The 21,827-nt window shown below is 34.3% G+C and overlaps 1 protein-coding gene across 5 annotated transcripts in view; it reads left to right on the forward strand.

Moving 5' to 3' along the window:
• LOC101891444 (phosphatase and actin regulator 4) overlaps positions 1-21,827 on the forward strand; it is a 408,780-nt gene that overhangs the window by 294,697 nt on the left and 92,256 nt on the right. The gene's annotated exons all lie outside the window — the stretch shown is intronic.

A 21,827-nucleotide genomic window follows, 5' to 3' on the forward strand; every position in this document is an offset into this window, starting at 1 on the left:
TTGGGTGGCGCGCTGAGTGCGATGGTGCTGAGTCCTGTTGGAATGTCCAAGGTCTGCGGACAAAATGTTTGCGTGACCAAGGCTCCAATACACCCTCCAGAATATTTTCACACTAGTATTCGGCATTCATTCTAATGCCACGGTCGCTAATACGAGCGGAGATCGACCATCGGCTGTTATGGGGCCCACACCATCACCATAGCCCGCGGTTGAGTTCTGGTGGCCAACCGAAGCTGACCTTTGTTTACAAACTACTGGGCAACAAATGTTTTCTAATTGCAGAAAACCAAATTCCGCAGTTCACCACTTTCGGTCAAGCGAAGCAACTCTTTAGCTCTTTTGAGTCTATTTTCTTTCTGTTGCGGTGTAAATTCTTGCACTTTTTGGAATTTCAATGGCTTTACCCCGAGCTCATTTTTCAATATTTGCCGAATGGAGTAATGCGATATGTTCAGCTCTCGAGCCATTTTTCGGCCACTGCGGCGCGGGTTTCGATCAAGTCGCTTTTTTACTTTTTGAACCAGTTACCTGAAGGGGTTGGCAGATATCTATCATCTTCACAACATATTTTGCGTTAGCAATGTTTGGATGTGTGAAATTTGAGAAGAGTTGGATTCTTATTTCGCGTTTTGTCTTCAAAATTTTGAACCCTTTGTGGGTGAAGTACCGGAAGGAGTGCGCAAACATCCCATACCCTTCTTGTGTTTGTAGCAATATTGAGATGTGCCGAGTTTGAAAGATATCGAATGTTAATTTCGCGTTCATGTTGTAACCATGAAGGTTATTCAAAATTTTGACCCTTTGTTGAGAAGATACCAGAATGAGTGGACTGATGTATTCTATCATCACACCAGACCTTGGGTTACTAAAAAATGTTTTCATATGTGAAATTTGAAGATAATCGGACTCTTACATCACATTTTACAAGAGTTGTAATTATTCAAAATGTTGACCCTTTGTGAGGGAGGTATTTGATGGAGTAGACCGATATTGTCTATTTTCCCACCTGACCTAGCACTGAGGCGAATATTAGGATTTGCAAAGTTGGGACAAAATCGGATTATCCTTTCTCTTTTTGTGCAATTATATATTTTATTGAAAATTTCGACCCTTTTTGTGGAAGGTACCAGAAGGAGTGGACCGATATTGTCCTTCTCCGAACTGTATCAAATCTGTACTAAATCGGACAACATACTTTACAAAAAGAAAAATAATAAATTTTGAAAATTTAACATTTGTTTTCGATTTTTTTCAATGACAATTTCCCAGAAAGAGGCAATAATCGTCAGAAAAAAAACAAGTTTATAAATCGGTATTCCTCAAAAAAAAAAAAAAAATAATAATAATAATAATAATAATAATAATAAATAAAAATGATAATAATAAAAGCTTTTTCTCAATTTTTTCTTGAAAGTATTCTTAACTACACATCGGCAATTTTTTCAACTCACATCCAAACTTAAAAAATTGTGATTTTTGACCCTTCCTTGGGGAATATATAATCTCGTTAGGTATCATCCCTACAAAAGTTCAAAATTTCCCAAAATAAAGTGGCTTAGGCAGATCTATACCATATGTCGGCAAACCAATTGATACTTTCTAACTTATTTGAATATAACATCAAAACTCGAATAAGGGATTCTTGTACCCCATTCCAAGTAAAAAACCTTTCCATGAGTAGCAGTATGTCAAATTTCCATTCCCTTAATAATATGCAAAATATTCGCTTGTTGTAATTGGTAAACATGCTCGAGATAACAAGAGATAATTGAATTTTTCCAAATATGCCCCATTAATAATGACTTTCAGTTTCTTTCGTTGTTTTTTGTCATATTCCAATTCCAAGACACTTCACATTCATAACATCACACGTTACATGTTTGAGATTTTCCCTTGATCCGTTTCTGAGTCCTTGCTCCTGCTTGACGGTTGAGAAATACGCCAAGGCATAAAATTCATTAATGTTTTATGCACACAATGATTTTGACTTTATGTCATTTCGTTTTTGTTTTCTTCGTTTTTTGTCTGTCTGTCTGTGTGACTGAATGACTGACTGACTGACTGTTCGAATAAAGGAATGACTGACTGACTCACTTCACTTCAGTTTTTGTTGCTGCTGTTGGCATTTAACGTGTCTTATCTTGGACTGACTTATTGAAATCATTAAATTCCCACATCAACAAACAAGAAAACAGCAATGCTAATTGACACATATTTACACACACACACGTACGCACTCACACACACACTTTTACACACATTCTCCACACAAAATCTGTGTTTTTGTGCGAACGTGCAAATGCCTAAGCAGAATAAATAAAGCAGCCAAATATTGACATCTTGGCTTTCATTTGTCTTCTCTGCTGCTGCGAACAAAACTTCTTAATGTGAAAAGTGAATTCTTGTACCAATTAGCCAGAAGAAGAAGCAGATGTAGAAGAAGAAGCATGAGAAGAGGACGACGAGAAGAAGAGAAGACAAGTGATTAATAATCTATATAAGAAACGATTCGAATTAATCTCCATGGATTAAATTACTCTGCTCCAAAGCAAAGTGAAAAGGAAAAGTTTGGCATTGGCGCAACGAGTATAGATTTCATCGAAAGACTAACTTTTTTCGGATGTTGCCGAAACATCTTTCAGCAATTTGCTTTCGCCGTTCAGACTTTGCCGAGGAGAATTTATTTAAATTATTTGTATTCCGTCGTTGTTGTTGTTACTCTTTTGCAATACTTTTGAAGGTATCGCGGAACTATTTTAATTCATAATTATATTAATCTGAAAGAAATCTTTAGCTGGAAATTGCTTGTATTGTAGCAGAAGTGGGAAACTTTATAATGAAAAGCAAAATGCTTTTGTATACAAATTTTGTAAATGTTATTTGGGAAGGTAAGGTAGAAGACAAAGTTTTTTTTTTAATTCTATCAAACTTTCGTTTCACTGAATTTCTGTACGATTTGCACAATTTATTTCAATCTTATATCTCGATTATAATGGCTATTTATTGAAATTTATTTTATTATTGGTTTATCGCAATGCTCACTTTAGATAGCTCCGAGTGCTTAATATTTATTGGTCTTGACAAATGTACTGTGATAATCGCATTGGATTCAATTTATTTTTCTTACCAAAACAGCGAGAACAAATTTAGGTATTTTACCAAAGAGGAGGCTGAATTGAAGGAATGCTGCTAAAAGTCGAAAACAATATTCTGCGTCGGGATAGTAGAACGTGGACTGCGATATATAAAATATGAATGGGTATATCCTGTATACAGACTGAGGTTACACAAAGTTTCAGTTTTCTATTTCCCTGGAGACCATTTAAAGAAATCACAACTTGCAGCTGCCAATAAGACATATTTTTGAGAAATATAGTTGGGTGTTAGTACCCCTTCCACATTTTACACTTGTTTCCACCCGTCCATTTAACATATTTTCTATATTTTTATTTTTTTGAGTTACTCCGGTAAAAACATGACTTTAATATACTTTCAGTCATACCGGCCATTTACACAAAATATGTCACATCTCAAAAAAGTCGGTTTCGAAATGTATTGAAATGCTACATAATCTGAATATACTGTTTTATTAATTTATATCGGACACCAAACTCTAACACTTTGAAACGTGAAAATTTCTATGGAAAGATAAAGTAAGACTCTTTCGAAAAAATAAATATTACTAACGCCAAAAAACGAATTTTTTAGTAATGCCATTATTTGAGTAAGTGAGCGATACTGGGGGCACATGTGTGGCATTAGATAGACCAAAATATACTTTATCGAATTAATGGTTTCAGAATATAATTCTCTATTGGAATCGATATAGGCAGGCTTGTGCTCACGGTACCTATTTATCCTTCTTTTTCAACTAACTGAACTCCTTCTAGTACCTTCTCCACAAAAGCTCAAATTTTTCAACAAAAAAATCTCTCGTAAAAGATGAAGGTAATATCCGACTTGGTTGTAATTTTTTGCATCATTATATTTAAATCCGACATAGATCGGATGCTATAATGAACAAGATCGGTCCACTCCTCATTTTATGCCTTTTCTGAAAATGCATAACATAACTCCCATAAAACACAACAAATCTACCCATTTTTATAAAGCTTCTTAAGACCCAGGATTTCTGATAATCTCAGATCCCTTCGTAAAGATGGAATATATATGGTACACAAAATATTATATTAAAATATTTCTGTTACGCTTAAGTCTGGTGGACTGACCAACTCACAGTCATCCTCCTCCATCCTCCTCCTCAAAATTCAAAATTTGGAATGATATATTTTCACGTAAAATGATAAGTTACTGTACGATTTTCAAAATTTTTGCCAATATGAGATCAAGAACGATGCTTGTATACATAAAATCACTTCTTTTGGTACCTGCCTTGTTACCCAATGATTCTTCCCTAATGAAGAAATTGTGGTCAAGACTTAATAGGTAAAATCAGATAGTTACTCCGAAACATTGATCTAGAGTTTCTAACCCCTTAGAAACCATGATGGCAAATAAGGGCCAAATCAGTTGAAAAATGTAGCTAAGGCCCCGGAAATAGCTGACTCAGGGGATACCTTCATATGAGGGTCGCACCAAACCGTGGGCCTACATTGGTAATTTTTGCAAAGATGGTTTCTTATTAAAAACTCAAATTACTAAAATTGCTCAAATTACTTAAAGCTCTATCTTAAATATTTCGAATTATAAAGCAAAATGTCTGAGGCTCTTTGGCCTGGGAACTCATCACGAATACTATCACCTCCACTTGGAATTTCCCACACCTAAGACCTTGACCCGAAAATTCTCGCACAATGTAACCAAACATTCTGATTTTATTGGCGAATACATTCTAGGCCCTCCCAAAAAATGATTAGCCTCTTAAATCAACTTTCTCAAAAGTAGATTATAATCGATTATGGACAGTATAAAGTAAAACTAAAAAATATCTAAACTTCATATATTTTTTTAAAAAATCTGGTATATAATTGGAACTATCTTCATTTATTCAAACCGTTTTATCTAAATTTGTAAATAAACTAAATTTTTAACCACTTTCCTGCCAACACATCAAATATGTTATTTAATATTCCCCTAGAAATGTAAAAACTTCAATAATTTTTTAAAACGATTTCCTAATGTCATACCAACCAAATCCCCTGCTAAACTTCTGAACACAACTATAGAGGCCCGCCCATATGTCTGTATGTATGTTTTTACATTAAACATATGCTCTTATTTTCCCAAATGCTAACAGATATCAATTATGCATAACTTTTTATGTAAATTAAATTCCACATTACAGGGATAAATAGATTTGAGAGAAACAAAAGAAGAAGAGAAAAAAAAAACGGGAACAGATAATGTGGGATGTTCGATGATATTCCCTGAGGATGTGAACTTTTTGCTGGCTGGGATGGCAGCAGCAAACAAAAACAAAATGGCAAAAAAAAAAAACGAAAATGCCATAAATTATAATTTGACTTTCGACATTTGTTCAACAAAGCCAAGATATTTTAAGAATGGCATAAAGTCATGTAAATGTTATTTATGTTTGGCAAATTATGCCATGTAATTCCAAAGAATGGGTTTGGTTTCAGATAAATTATCCAAAGGAAAAATCCCTTTGGCCTGAGTAATTATCCAATGCAAGAACTAACTAAAATTGAAAAGGAAAGTTTGTAATTATCTTAAGTTAACTAACATATGCTATTTAGTCGACGTTTTTATTTAATGAATTTGGTTGGTAACTCACCAACACAAACATACGCTGCATATCCTACTCCTACGCCATGCAAAAAGAGCTTTGTGTAATGTACCATGAATGTAGTTGTATTCGTAGATTGTTGCTGTGCAACTAAGGCAGTTACAGTTTTATTCAAAACAAAAGCTATTTCACTTGCGTTACATACATACATACACACAAACATACATACCGTCCCCCCATAAGTATGCAACAGTTTTGTTTGTTTGCCTTTTGCATTGTAACGTTGTGTTTATTTTTATGCTTAACACACTCACACAAACACGCACACACACACACATCCTCACCCACATTTACAAAAGAAAACCTTCCAATGGCTGCAGCTACATCGTCGCAATCATCATCGTCATTATCATCTTTGCTACGGCTTTTCACTGATGTCAGCGTTTGTCCTCGCACCGTTGTTTTTTTTTTTTCTCATTTTCTCGGTTTTGTTTTTGTAATAGAAAAATTACGCAACAGGCTGTCAGCCCAACGGTGGCATTTTGGCTGAGCATTTTGCGATTATCGTTGCTGATGATGATGTGCCTACGATGACCTTAAGTGTTTATCGTTCATTGTTGGGTCACAAAACATCCGTTGCTTGCAACCATCATCCTTCAGAGAATCACTTGCATATGTCGTGACATTGTCATGGACACAGGAGCGACAGTGGCTATGACAACACACACACAAATACATATATAAATACATATTAACGTTGATGAGCTGTGTGATGTAGTTGTCACATGGGTCCTGCCGTGCAGTAGTAGATGTTGGGTAAGGCTCTTCATTGTGGATAAACAATGCTGTCGATGTTGTTGTTTTTTTCTGGAGCATACAATATCTTGTATATCTTGATGCTTGACAATTGTTTATGAAGCTGTTAATTCTTTTTAGAAATTCCAATTTTTTGAGAAAACCTTTTTGTGTGATTTATTTTTATCCCAAAATTCAAACACCTGACTACAAGTTACAGACCTAATGTTAGTGATTTAATCGGGTTCAATTGATTTTTATCTTCAATATTACTCTCCAAATCGCCCAGGAATTTTAAATCGGATAAAAATTTGAAAATGTTTTTAGTTAATTGCACACCCAGCCGCATAGGTAAAAAAGATATATAGTTGATATTACATTTCCCATCACATCATTCGCATAAAATGCGATTTTCTACTTTTCAATATAGAAATGAACATTGAAATCAAAATTAATAAAAATCGACTACGTCAAGCTAAGGTTGAGTTCAAATTATGACACCATCGGCCCAGTTCCTTAGACAACTCTTCCACAAGCAGTCAAGGCATAATTTGCGAAGATAAAACTAATGGTTTATTTTACCTGCTAAACATTGTCTAATGACCGTCCATATTGGTAGGCTTCTGCTGAGCGCTGAATTCTAACTCTATGCAAAATTCCGCTTGTAGAGCAAAAGCAAAATCGGGAAATTTTCCTTCTTTTGGTCCATTTTAGCACCTTAACATTTTGCGATCATCTCTAAAAACAATAGGCTTCTATTTTGTCCCTAAACCCATTTTCAAATTTATGAGGATCGGGCTATAATTTCGACCTGTAGCATGATTAATAATTAATTTGGGCAGACGGACAGACATACGGACATACAAAGCTAGATCGAATCAGCTCGGAGAGATAGGAAGATCCATATATAGTTTCTTACGTGCAGGATCAATATTTCGAGGTGTTACATAATTGAAACATATAATACCCCCAACACATGGTGTTGTTGGGTATAAAAATATTTTTGGGTTAAAGGCGTACTTTGTGTGATTTTGTGCAAAAATCTCAAACAAAGCATTTATTCATAAGGATGATGCCAAAGACAAAAGCATTCTTCATCAAAATTTACATTGTATACCTCCAATATTGTACCTCCATCCAATATTACAATATTAATAATTTATTATATTATAAATAATTTAATATATAAAAAATTATATATAAATTTCAAACTAAGCCGTAGAAATATTAGATTGGAACTCTTAGATGGAAGGTGTATTGACCATTATTCCAAATACTACAGGTACTTAACACAAAAATCACATATATATATATATATATATATATATATATGTATATATATATATATATATATATATATATATATATATATATATATATATATATATATATATATATCTCGTTCGAATCGATCATTTTTAGAATGTTCTCAAGTTCTTTAAAATATATCTTTTATCATAGGTTGAGGGTAGCCAACCGTTGCCAAACAGACTGCTAATTTTTTCGTTATTTTTTAATTACAGAGAATTGGATTTTTTTAAGAAAAAATATAAATCTGCGAATCTGGGAATAATAAACAGTCCATGATCACTTTGAGAGAAATACTGAAGGTTCAAGGGAAATAAGTTATGCTATATTAATTGTTCTTATGTGCCCAACTTTTCAAAATAGAATAAGAAATAGAAATAAATACCTTTTTATTTTATATTTCTTTTTTATTTTTATTTTTTTAGTATATTTTCGAAACAGCCTTACACAATTTGTAATTTTTCTAAACAAACACACATAGGTCACTTATCCCAGCAACTGAAAGTGTAATTAACTGATTTTTACACAGCACAGCAAACCGCCTACAACAACCTTAAAAATTCAAGTTCAAGAGAAAAACGATTGAAGCTCACGGGGTCTCTTTCTCTCTCGCAATGAGCTTTTCACATCCACACAACTTTAACAAAACTCTGCTCTCTTGGCAAATTCGACATTTCCAATCTTTCTCCTTCGCCTCAAACACATTTATGTCTGTGTGTGTATTGTTTATATTCTTTAAGGCATGCGCACTATGACATCAACTTGTTGTTGCCGCTATAATGTCCTTGTATAAGTTCACAAACACACACACGCTCATGTTAGGCAAAGAGAAAAGTAAAACCTACTTCATTTTCTCAATAGTTTGGGTAGGAAGTCGGCAAATGAATGTCATGGTATTGGTGTTACAATTTATGTAGTCTTTCAATTGCGAGTGTGTGTGTGCGTGTTCATGCAAGAGTGTCAGAACAAATCAATTGTTGTGCCAACAACGAAATGGCCAAGTATAAAACGCGTTATTTCGGTGCCATGCCAAACAAAAGGCATTCATCCATCCATGCTCCAACAATGACGCCGATGACTTTTCGATTATCAGGAATTTTATCGGTATTTTCTTGTTGGCCTTTCAAGTGCAAGTCCTTTTTATTTTTTCTTCTCTACGACATCCTTTGTTTGTCATTATTTTGTCATTGTCTTGGCTCTTTGACTTATCCCTCTCCTTTGTCGAATTTTGTACATGGAGCGAAAAGTTGTTTATGATTTTTCTTTTTTTTTTTTTTTTTTTTGTTGTTCTTTTTTCACTTTTGTTGTGTTTTCTTTTAAACTTTTCTTGCCATGAAATAACTACTTTATTTTGTTTTCTGTTTTCTTATTCGTCATTGATGATTGCCTTGTTGCTTTCTGTTGTTGATGTCAAAGTCAAATGTTTTCCATGGAAATTAATGAGTTCCAATAATAATACATTAATTGCGGGTAAAATTGGATCGCAAACAAGTCTCTGACCATTTTGGGCGGGGAGGTGTAAAGTTCGCTGGTGACAGAAGTTGTGGTTTTCAGACCATTTGTTGAATTACTGGGGAAAATTAATTAATTTGTTATCAAAATAAAATGACATTTGCTAAATTGTCTATTTATACGGCCTGTGTCCCGACGCGCAGTAATAATAATAACAATTTCATTTTATTTTTTGTTGTTATGTTATGGTTTGACCTTTCGCCAAGTGTTGTCGATTCCAGTGTACAAGAAGGCATTTGTGTGAATGTTTAACACAATGGAATTAAATTGACAAAATGTAATTAGGTGATGGGTGATTGATAGACCGAAGGGCAGGACCTAGAATAACGACATTAATGTGAGGGTAAATGACAATTCTGGGTTTATAGAATGTTCTATCATAGTGGCGCAAAAAATACTAGAGTATGTTTTATTGGGCAAAATTCGAGAAACGTATCTTGTTTAAAAAATCGACGTAGCAACTATGGAGTTGTGAGTTTTGTAGAGAAATCGCACATATTCGAGGCATTATAATTTATTTTTATTAAGCTTCAGCAACGGGGCTATAGAAATAGAAAACAAAATGAGTAGTTTCATGCTACCGAACCAATGTTCGTATACTTGATATTTGGTTAAATATCGTAAATCATACGCTCTGTCCTCCTATGAGGCCAAGAATATATTTAAAAGATTTGGACAAAAAATCACATCAATCCCAGAATTTTGTTTCTTTGATACTTTTATCTACCAGATTTTTTTATTTATTTATTTATTAGAGTAGTCACAATTTGGGGACTATATCCAAATCTGAATCGATTTTCAACAAATTAGATGGAAGCTTTTGTATCTCTAGTACAAAATATTATTTAAAAAGTATTTATTGGAGCAATAGATTACGGGACAGAGTATCACGAAATGGAAAAATTCGATTGAATATGAAAAAATCTATCCAATTATGGCTGATGATATGATGGACAATAACCCTAAAATCGGATAAAGATGTATATCGAATGTATATAAAAATCTGAACCGATCTCGATCAAATTTGGCTGAATTATTTTCGAGCTGTATCTGATGTTCGGTATCGAATATCATTGTTGTGGAGTGTATATTACGCATGTAAGGGACTTTAGCCTCAAATCGGATGAAACATATATATGAGAGCTATAGCTATATCAGAACCCATTTTCACCAAATTTGAAGTACATGCTTCTAGGCTGAATCCGGTGCAACAATGCACTTTATTTGGGTTGATATTGGTGCACAATAAACCTAAAATCGGATAAAAATATATATCCGATCTCGATAAAATTTGACAAAGGTATTTCTGGACTGTATCTGATACCAAAGATCAATGTTATAGAGTGTATATTACGCATGTGGGGGACTTAAAACCCCAAATCGGATGATACATATATATGCGAGCTATGGCTATATCAGACCGATTTTTATCAAATTTAAAGTACTTGTTTCTAGGATGAATTCACTCGGATGTGCAAAATATAGGTCATTTGGACTGTGCATTTGGTGCACAATTAACCCGAAATCGACCGGGAATATATATGGGAGCTGTATCTAAAGTTGAACCGATTCTCACCAATTTCAATCGGGTTCGCCCTTAGGTCAAGAAATACTTGTTTGAAAAATTTCAACCCAATCGAATAATAAATGCGACCTGCATATTTGTTCACAAAAATACATGGACAGGCGAACTGACATGCATAAGTCGACTCAGAAAGTGATTCTATGAAGATTCTCAAAAGTAAATATAGGCCTATATCGCTTCCTTCTGCATGTTACAAACAAATCTACAAAAACAGAATACATAAAACAAACAAATCTACATAAAACATAAAAATCAAACTAAATGTCTTTCTCTTTGGGATCTCTTTGCGAACCTGGTGCCGTATGATTGATGTAACCACCAAACTATAAAAATCATACGCCACAACGGCCTGTTCATACAATAGACAACTGTTTAGTGCAACCCACAAACTTTTTATTTAAAAACCAATCGATAGTCATAACTCACAAACTTATTTCAAAAAATTATTTTACTTCGGTGGCCAATTCTAAATGCCTACCTTTGAGCAAAGACTCCAATTGTTTTACCATATATTTTGTATTTAATTTCTTTCATCTCTCTTCACCCCAATATATAATATTACCCACATTCCGCACTTTTATATTTTTATTTACATAAGAATATTGTTTTTCAAAGTGTATTCGGAATTTTTTCATTAAAACAAAATTGCATTTCGGTCCTCGTGACACAGAGACATTCTGTAGCAAAACTTGAGCTAAACTATGCATAAATATTTGCATTGACAGCTGTTGAAGGTAGGAAAGGAAAAACATGGAATAAAACAAAGCGAGGAACACAAAGGATACTATTTCGACGTCGTTACTGATACTGTTCTTCTTGTTGTTGTGGTATGTTGTCATATTTCAGTTGCAAGCATAAACATAAATAAAAAATAAATAAACTCTAAGCAAGACGAGAGGGAAAACACAAAAAAAACATTTTTTGACACTTAGAAATACTAGAAAAAAATAACATCTACCTTTTTTGTTGCAAATTGCTTGAAACAATTCACCCCGCCATTGTTCTTGCTTCGCAAGCCAAAGTCTGTGTTTTGCTGAACTAGAATGCGAATTATTTGTCATTACATGTGGCCCATATGTTGCCGCCTCCGCGGCATGGCAGGCGGGTGGTGGCTCTTACACAAAATATTTTGTAAAACATAAAAAGGAAATGTTACAATGCTTCTCCTCGCAGAGCTTTTTGTTGGTGTGTGTATGTGTCTGTGTGCATGTTATTCTTGTATACACTGGAAAATATTTTCAAACAATAACAAAACACCCGCACAGATCACATGCTACAATAAAATAACAAAAACAAATGCCGACCATCTACACTGACTGGCACTCACACTCACTCACACATAGACATATTTGTGTTTTTCATATAACGGTATTGGTATCGGCATTCTTTGACCTACGTTTTGTGTGTGTGTGTGTATGTGTGAGTTGGTAGTTTTTCTTTGTGAGAGAGAGAACGAGTGAAATGGGGAGAGTGCACAACACAGCAACAGCATCATTCTCAACGTCATCATCGTCATTACGAGGATTATTAGGTGAAAGATGATGATGAGGATGGTTTGTTGGGGTTGATGTTGCTGCTGTTCTGTTCTGTTCAGGGGTTTGTGTGTTGTTCACTTGCGTTATTGTTGCCCGATGATATTTTTCTTTTCATCTTGGTCTTTATCTCGTTTTGGCTGTGATGTAAAAGAGCACCACTTATTCGGCAGCAGCCACAGCAGCAGAAACAGCCAACACTTTTGGCTAAAATTGTTGCCTTAGCATCAGCAATGCTTTCAGTTTGTTGGCAAAATTCAGACGTGGTAGACGCCTTTTTTGCAAAGTGCGCGCGTTCTCTTCTTTTTTTGGTTTTTTGTTTTACAAAAAACATATTTTTTGGAAAATATTTTGTTTTGGTTTTCTAAAAACAAAAAAAAAACTAACAAAACTATACAAGTGAAATAAATGCCACAGCAACAATAACAAATAATCAAAAGTGTTGAGAGATTTTCCAAATACAAATAAATAACCAAAAAAAATAAACTCATAGTGATGTGAACTGAGCGAATAAAAGAGACAACGTTTTTAAATTTCTTCAAAAATTCTTTTTTGCGGCATTTTCAAATTTTTTCTCTTTGACACTCTGGGATCTCTCCAGAAATACTTGTGTGTGAAGTCGTCTTTCTTACTTATTTATTTGTGAAAATAAATTGTGACACATTCCGCTGTGTTTTTCGCAGTACTTTGGCTTTTGAAGAGCAAAACCACCAGCAGCAACAGCATTGATTCGATATTTTGCTTTCTATGAAAATCAAACAAGTGCGGATTGTTGATCGCTACAAAAAGGCGCTAAAATTGTGCGGAAGAAATTTATTCATCTTGTTTTCATAAATTGTTAATATTTGTGTTTTTGAAATTAACTGTGAAGTTGGAACCAATGAAGTGAATGTTAACGGGTTTCCTGAAAAATTACAAAAAGAAAAACAGGAAAAAAAAAACAAAACAAAAAACCTAATATATTTTTCATAACTTTAAAGTTTATTGTTAAACATATATATTATATACACAAAATTACAAAAACATAAAAAAATATTTAAATCAAAAACAAAAAAAAAAAAACAAATAAATTTTAAATAATTGTTACAACAAAGTAAAATAAACAATAAACAATTTAAAAATAGATACATATATACAACCTACATATATATATCAATAACTGTTAATGCTTATAAATAAATTTTATTAATAAATAAAAACACAACAGCAACAAACAAATAATATAAAATACAATTATATATATATATATATATATATATATGTAAGTCCTCCGCAAAAATAATCCAACATTCAAAAACATTCAAAATGAGTCACCCGTCTTTTTTCGGTTATCAGAATTTTATTCTCTGACAGACTAGATTTACTATGCGACGTAGTTTGATATTTATTTTTTGTTATTTTAAATAACAAAAAAGCAATAAAATTTCATCCAAAACACAATTAAAATACTTAATAAATTTTCTGTGTAGCATTGTGTTGTAGATTTGTTGTGCGTGTGTGTGTTTGTGTCACTACCAAATCGAAATATTTGGCTCATTTTGTCTGTTTTGTGTAACGGAGAAATATTTTAATTTACAAATTTGTTTTCATTCTTTCTATGTTTTTTGTTTTGATGGTGTTTTGTCTCTCAAGAGGAGGATTGTTAAAACAACAAGAACAACATTAAAATTCTTGGCATAGTTTTGTGTATGCGAATATTTGACCCATATTTAAAAGCAGAACAAAATGTAATTTTATGTGCTATAATTTTTTTGTTTTTTTTTTTCGTCTTGGTCTCTCTGGGCTTAAAAATAGGAAAATAAAGAAGATTGAAAAATAATTATGTTTCGGAGATGTAAAAGGGAGTTTAAATGCGATATCACCATTACAAATATTTACAACATTTACAACAACAAATGACAAAAAGCCCATGGAAGATTTTTTCAAATCATATATATTTTTCAGGTTACGAAAGATCCTTAACAATATCTTTCCGCAATCTTTTTATAAAAAAATTATATCAAAAAAAAAATATACAATCGAGGGCATTTCCTGGTTGTACTTTAGTACATCCAACACTTAAAAAACATGAAGAATTATACACATTCGAATTCTGGAATGAGTTTCTGCAACAGTTGATATTTTTCAATTGAAAAAAATATTCCAGGGATATATACTCGATTTTTTGCTGTTTCAAAAATTTGAAATACCTTGAAGTGATGGCCTTGAAACGATCTTTAGGTTTTGATAAGTCCAGTAGGAAAAAATTAATCTAACCTTATTTCATTGACATAAAATGGTGTCGTCACAAGAAAAAGATGCCAGAGGACAAAATGTGTTTAATTTGTCTGGAACATCGCCCCAAATAAATAAGTCCCTGATTTTTTCCAAATGGCACATAAAGCGAACCTGCAACGAAAACTACAAAAAATGTTGAAAAAGCCAAAATATCGTGGCAACCGATTTGATCCAAACTTTATGCATTGCAATACTCAAGTCAAGTTCGCACAGGAGAAAAATTTCAGGCCTTAGCCTTTTCTTGCTGTCAAAATAATAATAAACATGTAAAATAGTATGGGTCGGTTTCGCCTCCAGCCTTGTGTTATGGTTATTCAAACTATTGACCCTTTATGGGTGAGGACCAATTCGTATATGACCTAAGACTTATGCAACAAAGTCAAACGACATAATTTTTACATTTTTTTTTAATTGTATTGAATGAAAGCAAAAAATGTCAGAATAGCATTTGCTTGAGGTGATCGACGCTTTGGTATTTTTTAGTGCCAACCTTGCTTTCCAAAACACTCCAAACACAGTAGTCCAACGGATTGGTATCCGGAGATTTTGGTGACCATTGTGCTCTAGAAATGAGGCGAGCAACCTCATTTTGTAACCATTCTTGGGTGGCGCGTGCTGAGTGCGATGGTGCTGAGTCCTGTTGGAATGTCCAAGGTCTGCGGCCAAAATGTTTGCGTGCCCAACTCCGTCCACTTCCTTCACGTGAGGCTACGCTACCAGTATCACGGTAACGAGCGATGGTAGGAGACACAAACCTGCAACAAAAACTATTAAAAATGTTGAAAAATCCAAAATATAATGGCAACCGATTTGATCCAAACTTTTTGCATTGGAATATTCAAGGCAAGTGTAACAAGTTCGCACAGGAAGCGAATTCAGACCTTGGTCTTCTCTTGCTCTCAAAAGTTTTTTTTTTTGCGAAATAAGAAAACAATACAAGAATGTTTCTGAAATTTTACAATAAAATAATTTTAATTTAAAAATTGTGTTTTGACAGCAAAAGAAGACAGCTGCTGGCCTTGCCGTACCACCTTCTAGATACTCCTTGAGTACATTCTTACCAAAAATATGCCTAAACCTTGATATAATACAAGGATGGACCAGAATTGATCCAAATCTCCTACACTGATATTTTTCTTTAAATCCTTTCACTTTCTGTTTACTCCTTCCTAACTTAGGAACCAATATAAACAATATTTTCAAACTGAGAGAAGTAACATTTATCATTTCAAGTAAAACGTGTAAAAAATTACATTGCAGAATAGATGTACACAGATTTGTATTAAAAACGTATAACTTGGCGCAGCACCAATCCCTTCAACATGAAATAATGTAAATTGTAATAAAAAATACCAACTGAATATTTTTACTCTTCTTTCGAATCTAATATTTTATATTGGAACCCAGTTAATTAAAAAAAAGAGGTAGGACATTAAAATACCAATAACTGAATGATATCATTAAATTGGGACTATTCCGAACCTGAGATCCTATTCCAACAATGGCAATTTTTATGAATGGTAGCCACCTGGGATTCAAATTTGACAAGGACCCTTTAATACTCATTAAAGCAATTGTATCGCAAAATGAATTTGAATCTTTTAAAATGCCAAGAAGGTAATATAGACCTAACTTGACAGTTTTCTGTAGAGTATTTATAGTCTCTGAGAGCCTGAATTCAAATTAATCCATATTTATGTAAAGGCGTTTTGTCACATTTTTTTAGGGTATATTCTAGTAAATCCGATGACTGAGCATATATCTATTTTAGTCTCTATTGTAGTTCATTGCTTTGCCTTTGATCCACATTCGACGGCTGTTGGTATTTTCGAACCTCAATTCCAACCAAAACTTAAAGAATATGTTCGGTGATGCATGGTCACACCCTCAACATATTCAATACTCAACTAGTATAAATATTAATCCTTTTTATTTTATATTTATTAATTATTGAAACAGAATTCAATTACTTGAGATTAGCATGACCCACAATAGCTACACGAATATTCTCAATATACTTACTTAAACTATAATTTTTATTAACTTCCTCGCTAATCTTGCGACTTATTTATTGGTCTTTCGTATTTTCCAATTAAATGTGCGTGTGTGTGTGTGTGTGATTGGAAGGAAAAAATCTTCATTAACTTAATGCCGCTGCCACACGCTGCCACACGCTGCGGCATATTGTAGATGGTTTACACACGAGTCGAATGCGTGTTTTCGACTGAATGCCCTTTGATTTCCAGGGCTGTTCTCCCAACTTCCACATAAGGTGTTTATTGTTATTAATTATGCATGTCTCAGCATGATTACTCGCTAAATTTTGTTTTTCTTGGCACTATTTAAGGATTTTATTGTGAACACGTGGTGTTGTTAAGTCTGGAAGGGTGGGCGTTTGTTTTAATTAAAAATATATCCTAGTCCTAGCCTAACTTTTCCTGCTTTGCACCTATGCAATAGCTTCCGTTTTCACACACGCACACTCACACACATCCATGTGTAGAGGCAATGTGGGTAGGCAAACAAAAACAAAACTGATTCACTTAACATTTTGCCTTAACGGTATAAACTTAATTTTTCATTAAGGAGCTTAAACAACAGCAATGCTGATAATCTTTTGGGAGTGTGTGTGTGGATGGGCGAGTGGGTGTCTGTGTCCGTGTCTCTCTATGTGCGTGTGTGAGTGTGCAAATGTTTACACTTGTTTCTGTATCTGTTACTATCAGTCGTTTACTTGGCAAAATAAAGAGCGACAGTAGTCACATACACACACACACACACACACTCACTCACTCTCGCAAAAAGGCCTATTGCCACACCCACAGACATCGTTGTTGTTACTGTTTTTGTTATTTAGCTACTCTTTATGTTGTCGAATGTTGTTTTTTTACGATTGTTATGGCACTTTTACAGCTGCAAAGGACGATAATGTGATTTGGTGTGTATATATGTGTGTGTGCGGGTGTGGAGTCACGGCTCTACCGTCAGCCTTAATTTCCTCGGAAGATGTTCTTCGTTCTGCGTAGATTACCTTGCTCAACACATTTCTATCTGTTAGCGTCACTTGTAATTTTATTACGCTGACTTGTCGTCGTCTGCCAAAGCTTATAATTGCTTGACGTTCCAATTTCCCCGTTGCCTTTCATTTGCTTCTTCATCTGCTTCCTCCTCCTCTTGCTGCCGATTTCAACAGAATTACGTCCAACATTTCAAAGCTTCTATTGTTTTCCTCTTAGCAAAGTTTTATTTTAGTTCCTTAAGTTTTTTGTGTGTTTCTTTCGTCGTTCGTTCTTTATTTGCGCCAAGGATGTTGGTGGAAAGGAAACGTCTTGTTCTGGCGGCTCTTCCTTCATTTCTTCTTTCGTATTTTATTTAATTTATATTGTACTTAAATTCACTCACACAAGCAGGCATATTTACCGAATTAACATCCAAGAAAATTTGTTTCAATTAGAATTTATTCTCTCTGTGAGCGAGCGAGCGTTCTAGCTGCCTGCCACTTAAGGCCATCGTAAATTGAAAAATTGTTCCAAAAAGTTTTACTTCAAAACATATTACAGCAGCATCTCCCAGCTATGCCGATTTGTTGCCTAATGGCTTGTTGACATTTCTACTGAGATTTCGGTGATATTGTTGGTATTTAGAATCATTAAAATGGGATTTACACTTCATTTGTTGCAAACTTTTGCCATTTGTTAGAGTTTTGTATTTGTATTTGTATTTTATTGGAAAAATATTGGCTTGGATTAAATACGCATAGAAGTTTGTGAGCGAAATTCAAAATGAGAAATGTTCTGGGAAAATGCCAATGAAGTTTTCGGTTTCAAAATTAGAGGCATTTAAAATAAATAGCGGACTTAAAAATGAAGAAAAGCATTTAAATAGGCTGCTTATTATTTGGGTTGAATAGATGGAATCCACATCTCAGTAGGGACGAGGAAGAGAGTGGAAATATATCCTTCGCCAAGCTACATTTTTATATTTTTGGTTACTTGTATATAGGATCACAAAATGAATAATGACTACAGGTCTACTATTTGATATAAGAGTACATCCAAGTTTAGAGTATTTTGAAGGTCTCGAATGAATTTTCCAACCAAATTAGGGGTAATAAGACAAGAAATTCTCTTCTAGCTTCTTCTGCAAAAAAGCAAATAAAGGTCCACTGTTAATAATTTTTGAAAGATTTAAGAAAACAACTTTTGACTATATTGTCTGCAATTCGGCATTTTAGGTTCCATGTGGATACAAATTCGTCCTTCAATAATTCGATCCTTTTGACATAAACCCACACCAGTCTCGATTTTAGTAGTTTGGAGATCCCCGCATATTTCACAGCCAAAATTACCGTAATCTTATATTTTGAAATATCAATGAGTAGAACTCATCACAAAATAAACTCAATTAAAGTCCGGATTATGTAATAACTCCAAAATTGGCGTATTAAAAATCCTTGCCAAAATTTCCTGCTAATGGGAGTTTTTATAAGGTCCGACAATTAATCCTATTAATGTGGTCATAATTAATGTTAATATTTTAGATGGAAGACTGTTCGAGTCTGTATAAAATATATCCTTTTAATACCCTCAGCTATATGGCTAGAGAGGGTATACAGAGTGAGATAAAAAACTGCAACAAAGTCAAACGCCTTAACTTTTACACTTTTTTTAGATTTTATTGAATGAAAGAAAAAAATGTCGGAAATATCATCAAATTTTAGAATAAGTTTAGATTTGTTCATATTGTGTCACCTTTGGCACGAATTATGGCCAATGAAACCTTCACACGTTGTCCGAATGTTGCGCTTGCTTGAGGTGATCGACACTTTGGTATTTTTTAGTGCCCACCTTGCTTTCTAAAATACTCCAGACACAATAGTCCAACGGATTGGTATCCGGAGATTTTGCTGGCCATTATGCGCTGGAAATGAGGCGAGGAACCTCATTTTGTAATCATTCTAGGGTTGCGCGTGCTAAGTGCGATGGTCCTGAGTCCTGTTGGAATGTCCAAGGTCTGTGGCCAAAATGTTTGCGTGCCCAAGACTTTAATACACCCTCCAGAATATTTTCGCGATAATATTTGGCATTTATTTTAATGCCACGGTCGATTAATACGAGCGGAAATCGTCCATCGGCTCTTATGGTGGCCCACACCATCACCATGACCGGTGCTTGAGTTCTGGTGGCCAACCGAAGGTGCACATTTTCAACTGACCTCTTGGGCAACTTAACACGATGATTTTGTTTGTTTAGAAACTGCTGGACAACGAATGTTTTATCATCGGAGAAAACCAAATTGGATTATGATCCTCATTGTTTGGTTAAGCCATCAACCATATTTTTCAATATTGAAAAAAAAAAAAAACATGAATAAAAAATTCAACGGACCTTTTCTCCAATTTCCATTTTCGGTGTTAAATTTTGTTTTCCAATTACGCGAAAGTTCGTTTTCATGTTGTGCGTTGCGTTTGTAAGCCCAAAAGTAGACTAGATTTTTTACATGATTACGTGCTTGCCAGCACTAATTTCCAATACCACCAAAACCAAACACATCTCCGAAATCAACAGCAACAATAAAACCAAAATGAAACATAATGACAAGCCTACTTTGTGGTGCGACAAGGTTGCGGCTCAAAAATATATTTCACTCACGTTTTACGTTATTTTCTTATTCGAATTGCCTTAACTTTGGCAATTCTATGCTCCGCTGCTCAGGCATTTGTCTTTTGTGAGTGTGTGTGTGTGTGTGCGTTGTCGAATGATTGCATTTGAGACTCGTTGTTGCTATCTCGCTCCACCATCTTCTTCATTCAGCTGGTTTCCTTGTATAATAATAGCATCATTAACATGGTAATATTACACGTAGATATTTTCGGTTATGGTTTTGTTACGATTCGTTTCGTTTGTTACGATTTCGTCTCACTCGAGGAGATGGCAGGTCGGACCCCAAAGCGTGTCTGGAAATTTAGTGGTTGTGACACTTAGTAGTTACCCCCAAACAGCTGTAATGGGCACAGAGCTGAACATCTGGGGAGCTGTGACTTGTGAATTTAAATTTAACGGAAATTGAATTTCCTCTTAACATGTCGAGAACCACCACTCCCCGCCTACACCCTCATGATACCATGCAATGGCAACATCATTTTGGACTGGCTTTAAGATTTATTCTCTTAAACTCATTTAATTTCTTGAGTTTGTTTTTTGGCCACAGTATTTTTATGGCAGAGAATTTTTTATGTTTTTATTGCTACTTTATGGACGTATTTTTCTTTTTTTTTTTTGCGGCGATTGCTTTGAGATTCATGTTCCATGGGGTTAGACTTTCTCGCTTGGTTGCTTGCCGGTTTCCTTTTTTTGTAAATTATGGACTAAATTTTTGCAACCAAAAAGAAAATCTTTATATCAATGGCCACCAAAGAAGAACTTATATGAGTCGGGGTAAATCCTTAAAATATGCTTTAGAGTTTCTATTTAAATTATGCTGCCCCTAAATGTATGCAAACAGTTTTTATTTATTTATTTATTTCGTTTTAATGGAAGCAGCTAAATTTCCATATCAAAGCATGTTGTATCCTCCTTTTATTGAATAACTTGTTTGTCTTTCCATTCAAGCAATTCGAAAGGGTCTAGTTTGCTAGAAATGTATTTATATTTATGACGGGTCGCAGTCGTAGTCGTATCATGCGTCTTCTCATGCTCTTCTCGGAATCTGTCTCATTTTTTGCTATTTCTGAGAAATTCTATTAAAGTCTCGCAGAAGTTGTGGAATTGCAGCAATAACCCATGATGTCTTCTTTCTGTACGAACTCTTTTCTCGGTTCTTTCCATTTTATGGCAAAAGACAATGGAAGCCATAATGGTTAGCCAAACCGAGTCAACTCACTGCACTTTGTTGGGTATTGTTTGCAAAACAATTTGGAAACATTTGTTTCTGATTGTTATCGTCACAAGTTTTTCTCTCTCTTTTTTGCGGGTATTCATGCAGAAGCAGATAGGCGAGGGCAAAAACTTTAATCAGGTCCCTGAACTCAACATTTGGCCTTGGGATTGTATTTTTTTGTCTATAATAAGTTTATTAACACTTGTACCGAAGATCAATTTGCGAAAGGATA

Source organism: Musca domestica, unplaced genomic scaffold (assembly GCF_030504385.1).
Source record: "Musca domestica strain aabys unplaced genomic scaffold, Musca_domestica.polishedcontigs.V.1.1 15, whole genome shotgun sequence".
Lineage (NCBI taxonomy): Eukaryota > Metazoa > Arthropoda > Insecta > Diptera > Muscidae > Musca > Musca domestica.